We start from the raw sequence: 7,032 nt of genomic DNA on the forward strand, positions 1-7,032 counted from the left end.
TTTTAGTCAGGAAAGACAGGGAACGTGCCTAACAAAGGATGCCCACAAGACCATGCTACATCAGCATCTTTCTAGTCTTTTTCCAGGTGTACTTTTTTTGTTCCTTCATCCTTTCCCCTCTCCTCCCCCCCCTTTTTTCCCCCTATCAGTGTTCTAGTCCCTACAACAATTTATTCCCATCCACCAGCTTTGTGGAAAAAAAAAAATACTTTTCTTTTTTAACACGAGGATTATTGTAATTCTTACTGCTGCCTGAGGGATAACTATTTGAATTTAGAGTTTGCTCCCTAAGGAGCTTAGTGGTCAGAAGACTGGTTCTTCTCAATTAACTTAATTACCTATTTTAGTATTGATACTGTTGTGGTGTGATACAAGAGTAGAACTGTATTTGAGGTGGGGAGCTATTTGTGGGACATCCACTGAGAATCCTATCAGTGCTTTCCCAATGGCATCCCTGACCTCACGTGAATGGCAGGGATGCGCTCCCAGAACACATTTCTGTTTAGGAAAACAGTTTCCGTGGGGAATGAGGTGTGGAGTAGCTGTGCCTTGAGAGCTGAAGGTGGAAGATCCTGAGCCTAAGGGCCAGAAACTTGCCTCTGATCTCAGTGAGGTCAGTGATTATCTGAGATTGTTAGGCATATTGAAGACTCTTGTGGCTATCCCTTGTATTACCTGATTTATCAATGAGGATTGCTGCTTGTGTATTGATTGGAAAATTCCTTTCCTGCTACTGTTGAGGTGCCTGAATGAAGCTTCATGTTTCTCGTGACCAAGTTACTGTGCTCCTCTCTGAACTTCTTCTGTGTCCTGGTACGGAGACTACCGATAAACTCCATGTTTCCATAGCTACATATCTTTCATGTCACTGTTTTTCTGACCACGTCCCAAAAGGAAAGAGATTTATAAAGGAAGGTACGTGTCCAGCTGAGCACTCCCAGAGACTGTAAATCTCCAGCTGCAGTGAAGACTATTCTCCATGAGGCTGCCAAACCTTCTAGAGCAAAAAACTACCAAATGTGTATGTATGGCCTCATTAGTGGGGATGTAAAACCAGTGTCAGGAGGGGCTGACCTTTTTCTTCACAGCCACTTCAAAACCGTCTGAGATTGCAGACAAATGTTCGTGTTTGTCATTGCTGGCCATATGGCTTTCTCTACATATTATGGCTTGGGCTGAAAGTAAACGTGTAAGAAAAATAGAGCTTGCTTCATTTGAGCTGTTTAGTTCTGTACCGAGGCCTCGGGGTTCTCTGGGTGAAGGGGAGGCAGCTCTGAGAGATGGAGTCAGACCCCTGGGGAGTTGGTACAGGTGGGGCAAGGCTTGAATCCAGCCTGTGTGCTCGCATGGAACTGGAATCAGCGTGGGCATCTTGGTTTTCTGAGAGGAAAGGAAGGAAGAAGTTTGAGTTTCATTCAAGCTGAATCCAAAATTAAAAAACAAAACAAAACAAAACAAAAAACAAACATAAACCCACCAGCCCTAGCCCTCTAACACTTCCTAGGCTGTCAGTGCTGTTTTGGCCAGCTTTCCTAGTCACAATTTTGATCCTCTCTTAGAGAGAGGATTTGAAGGATTGAAGCATTGCTTTGGGAAATGAGAAATACTTGCAGCTCCAGTGAGAGTTGATTTGCTTTTATTAGACTCTCTTCCGTGTTGAAATAAACTAGGGCATGATGTTGCAAATTGCATGTTGCAGTATTACCACCAATAATGTCAACACTTAATATAATCTCTGTAATTCACTGTATCATGCATCATTGTTTCATCTCTGGATTCGTCTTGTTGTGAGTGTAATCATTTTTGCGGTGTGTTAAATTAACTCTCAAAGAGGTCTGGTACTCTGTTACGTTCTCCCCCGCACCCTCCAAAGGATACTAAGATATTCGCTGCTTCAAAGATGTTATGTTTTTATTGTGAAGTGATATCATGTATTGGAATGCTTCCTGTTATGTGGAAGGATGTGACAAAAATATCCCCTTTAAAATATTTCCATGGTACCACAGTGGCTCTAAGATCTCCTGCTTTGTGCTGTTCCTTTTGGATAGGACACTAATTATGTTTTCGTCCAAGCAGAAGTTTCTTTGTATCTTACCAATTATCTGAAGTCATTTTTACTTCTGCAGCCTGCTGGGTCTGTGTTAGTGAACTTGCTTACTACAAAGTAAGGACAGAGATATTTCAGCTCCACTTTTAGGCATTTGTATTATCATCTTTTACCCACTTTATACGTATTTAAACTTTATTTAATACTCATTGCTTATACTAGGAAGCTGAAGTGAGTATTGTGGTCATATTTTAAAGTTGCCATCGAGGTGTTTGCTCCTCAGCCAGATGCACTGCAGATATTTCTTCTTCTGCAGAAGCAATACAAGGCAGGTACTTGGGAATCTGTGTAACCAGGTGCACTGGATATGGTTAATGCTGGTCTGCCACAGCTTTTTGAAAATACAGATGTAGTCAGTGCCTCAAAGTTTCTGGCCTACAGATACCTTCAATTTGGAGGTAGTGTTAAGGCTGAAGTTCAGAGCAAAACATGCTTTTTTAGCATTTAATTCAAAATGTTTATGTATGTGTGTGGTGGATGTCTCAATCTCCGTACCAAGCTGACACAGTTGGTGAGACATTTTGGTTTTAATCCAGGTCAGGCCAATGGTTTTGAAAGCCCACCTGAAATGTAGTTGAAGTTCTTCTAAAGGACATGCACCTTCAACCTTTGTCCCATACTTGTTAGGCATAGTCTTGACATTTTCAGAAATGATTTTCAGATGATTTTCCCATAGGAAATTTCATGTTATTGCTGGGAATCTGTACTAGAAGATAGATCTCATCTCTGTGCTCCCTTCTCCTGGGAGAAGGCTGACTTAACAGCTGAGACCTGCTACCCTGAGCAACCAGAGGAAGAACAGAAGCAGCCAGTACTGCAGTGTAAGGCAGCCAGCTTGGACTCCCACACCCAACAAATTCCCATTTTTTTCTGATGGGATTCTTGGGACTGGAACGAGAAACTGGCTTTTTGTTGTTGTTGTTGTTTTGTTTTGTCTTCCTCCTAAACACTGTTATACATTGATATTTCCTTTGGAAAAGGCATCTAGTTTGAAGGGCTTCTATTTTGTAATCAGATCTGCTGTAACAAAGATTTTGCTTTAGAGACAATAAGAATTCTGTGGTTTTTTTTGGTTTTGTTTTTAATTTACTACCACTTTTTCATTCTTTGTACATACCCTTTCCTATGCCACAAAGAGTTTTATAATAGTAAATTTGGTCTTTATTTTCGTATTAAAATGTTTATGCTGCACATAAACATATCTTTTTTTTATGCATCATATCTTTAGTTTAAAAGTAGGTCATTTTCTATTTTGATTTCACTGCATCTTTTTCAAAGTGGGAAGAACTCCCATTAACTTCTGTAGATCAGACCCAGATTATTTATGTTGCTAATATTATATGAGATGATATATGCTGTAGGTAGTAAAGTGGAGACTATCATTATTATGAAAATAGAAACATAATGTATACCCTATTAAATAAGGAAACTTTTAACGTTGCATATTAAACTGAAAATGGAGTTTTTACAGGACTGCTATGAACCAGAGACACGTCTTTGGTCTTGGCTTGGTTCTAGATTTGAAATATCTATGCATGTGAACACAAAAACCTGCAGCATGTAGGAAATGAAGCCTCTGCTATAGAGAAATGGAAAATGCACAACCCCTTCAAGTAAACAGATGATTACCCAAAAGTCTGTGTTAAATACTAAGTTTCTGTGCATTATATGTACTACTTTTCTTTTTTCTTTTTTTTTGTATTTATTTATTTTTTTAGGATATAAAATTTACTGTGGAAACCCTCTATGTGAGTTTTTAAAGCACCAGCAATGTATAAAAGTCTGTTCTGGTAAGGGTTAGCAACAAATCAAGTGAATTAATTTGAATCTTCTGAGAATAGTAGCAGTAGACCAGGAAGGCAGGAGGAAACAGCCTACAACAATTAGTGTCTCTAGTAACAGCCGTTAGGTTCGAACAGGTCAGTAGGACCATTCTTCTTCTAGTGAAACTAATAGCTTGGACTTTCATTTACCAATTTCATTTAATAATGAAACTTCCTGCAGTGTTCTTTAACAAACACAAAACTTCTGAGATGGAGGACAGGGATCCAGCATTCAACCAGCTGAAGTTACTTTTTCTGTACAAGTAAGGATGGAGACAGGAAGAAAATTTTATTTACTGCTTGTTATTGCTTACGTATACTGCATTTCTACTTGTAAGATTAGCAATCAGTGTTTTTAAATGGTCCTTGTCATTGCTTGCAGGAGAAAGAGAATGTCACTTAGTTAACTTGAACAAGTACAGTAACAGTGGGATCCACCACAAATACCTGAAATTGCTGTTTGTTTTTAATGGCACAACAAGACTGATCTTAGAAGAAAATAGCACGGTAATTGGAAAAAAAAGTTTCAGTTACCTTAATCTCTTAAAATATATTTCTGAAACTCTGAGAAGGATCTGAAATTATCCTTTTTCTATTTGTCTACAACTGAGGCAAAAGCAGAAATGTTAATGACTTGATGTACATTGGGAGTATGGTAAGAAGTCCTCATTTGCAGGCAACAATGACTCATAAAGGAAATGCCATGATGCAAAGGATTTTTCTGGCTTTAACTTACAGTTTGATTTCTGTTATCATTAACTGATAGTAATAGGCATAGCTGGATGCCACTCACACTTAAAAAACAAAGAGAAGCAAGCCTGAATCAATCACCTTCCATCCTGGGGAAGTTCAGAACTGAGTCCTCACCAGCCTTGTTTTTCCTTTTGAATGCGATTGGAGAATAGAGTTTCCTTCACAGGAGAAAATAAATGTTTTGAGACTTCCTTTCAGCATACATCAGGATGAAAACAAATCCCTTGACTCTGCTTGTTCCCTGTCCTCACCAGCCGTGCTATTTCCTACATCCTTCCACTGCTGCTCTGCATCAGTCACTGTCTTTTTGCTTTCAAACATGCTAATGCCTCTCTAATGTTATGTTATGAAACATCCCCTACATCCCATTCACTTCCATCACTGTCACCTATTCTTATGTTCCTGCCTCTTTCCGTGCTTCAACTCCTTAAGCAAACTGTGCCAATTTCTTGGCTGCTCTTTTCCAGGAGTACATTTGCACCTGTCTTCCACTTGCTGTGTGAACTTGCTGCTCAACGCTGAGCAAGTCCATCCCAACTGCTTTTTGAATCCTAAGCCTGGACTGCCTGATGGTCTAAGATCAAGGCCATGTTTCGTGGCTAGGATGCTCAGCGGCTTCTTACTGAAAGCCGTAAGTACACCTGGTAACACTTTTACAGGTTAATTTTCCAGTTGTGAAGGAAAAGTGACTCTGGACACAGATGCCACCCTAAACATTTCCTTATCCATTCGATAGAAATTCAGACAACTTGTTCAGTAACTAGATTCACAGGTAGTGATTTCTACTTGTTCTGCTGTTTGGACCTGTTTTCAATATTTTGGCATAAATAATGCAACTGGGACAGATAAGCATGGCCAACAGAGTAGCAGTGTGGGGTCCTTCCCTCCAGGCTGCTGCAGGCTCCCTTCCAAAATTTTGATTCACTCAGGTTCAGACACTGAGACCAAGGGGTTTGACATCTGAAGCTTACTGATCTCTTTCTGTTCTTGTTCTCCCCAGTGTCTTTCTTGCCTTTAGTGGGAAGTACTTCCATTTTCTCATAGAGAGAGTTGTCCTTGAAGACTGTGCCATCTCGTGGTTGTCTTCTCTGTTGAGTATTCCTTTACCGGGAATTATCCCTTTGGTAACATAAAACCAAATTGTGTTGTGAGTGCACCGTGCAGAAGGTAGGGCCTAGCACTGTAGAAGTTGGAGAAAGTTTTTATTATTCTCTCCACACTGCAGCTGAGAACCTGAATGGCAGGAAGGTGAAATAACTTGCCTGTTTCTGCACAGTGAGCATGGGACAGGAATGTGGACACAACTACCTCCCTTCAGCTCTAGGCTTTATCTTCCGAATCATTTTCTCTCCCTCACCTTCCTTCTGACAGCTCAGCTTTTTTCATAAAGAAGGAAATATTTTCTGCAGTATTGCAACAATACATATTTGAAATTTGAAAAAAAGCCCATACCCAGCTTTTCCTGCCCAATATTCTTGGCACTATGACATCATAACCCCTGCGTATCCTGTCACTGAAACAGATGTATGAAACAGTTCCACTTCTCCTCTTTAATTGGAACTAGCTTGTTTCAAGGAGCTGAAGAGGCAGACTGCTCGCAAAGGTTAGTGGGGAGAAATATATCATTGTCTTGCAGGATGTTCTAAGTGGGTCTCTTGAGTATCAAGGTCAGAGTTTATTTAGCAGCAAGTTCTACTGGTATGAATCATCGATAGCGTTCCTTACACAATTTATCAATGCCTGGCAATTATACTTGTTTCTCTAAAGAAATTTTACTCTTTTCCTCGGAAAATGGTACATATTTTTAACTCTTCCTTGTCCCTTCCAAGTATAATTCTCAGTTTCTTTGATGCAAACTGATGGATATGTGGAAGCACTGAGTGCTGGTGAGCTGATTTTAGATCAAAAAATTAGTTCTGTATCAAAACCCTGATTTCTTCAAAAGCAAAGTTGCTTGGGACAGAATGAATTCTCAGTAAAATCATATTTTTCTTAATTTTATGTGACTTGGAAAACATGGTCTTGGGGCAACAGAATATATAATAGTTTATTAAATTTTTAGTGAAAAAAAATCACTAACCTTTTACCCTGGAAAAATAAATATATTTTTACTAGCTTAATATACTGAAAATACTTATAATCTTATTGAAACTTACGAGGTTTAGAAAGCTATTAATTACTTTCTGAGGATCTATTGTGACAAGGAATCTCTCACAAGGAAGAAGAGATCTCTGCAGCAGGCATGACCTTGAGAGGCAACAAGGCCAAGTGCCGGGTCCTGCACTTTGGCCCCAACAACCCCATGCAGCGTTATAGGCTTGGGGCAGAGTGGCTGGAAAGCTGTGCAGA

General features: G+C 39.6%; 1 long non-coding RNA gene across 1 annotated transcript; it reads right to left on the bottom strand.

The window, feature by feature from the left end:
- Positions 1-1,109: 1,109 nt before the first annotated feature.
- LOC121069770 lies at positions 1,110-4,865 on the bottom strand. The gene is made up of 3 exons (XR_005819610.1): positions 4,762-4,865; positions 2,096-2,157; positions 1,110-1,380 (listed from the first exon to the last, which is right to left on the bottom strand). It is a non-coding gene; the product is annotated as an uncharacterized LOC121069770 (long non-coding RNA).
- Positions 4,866-7,032: the final 2,167 nt, after the last annotated feature.

This window comes from Cygnus olor, chromosome 4 (assembly GCF_009769625.2).
Source record: "Cygnus olor isolate bCygOlo1 chromosome 4, bCygOlo1.pri.v2, whole genome shotgun sequence".
Taxonomy (NCBI): domain Eukaryota; kingdom Metazoa; phylum Chordata; class Aves; order Anseriformes; family Anatidae; genus Cygnus; species Cygnus olor.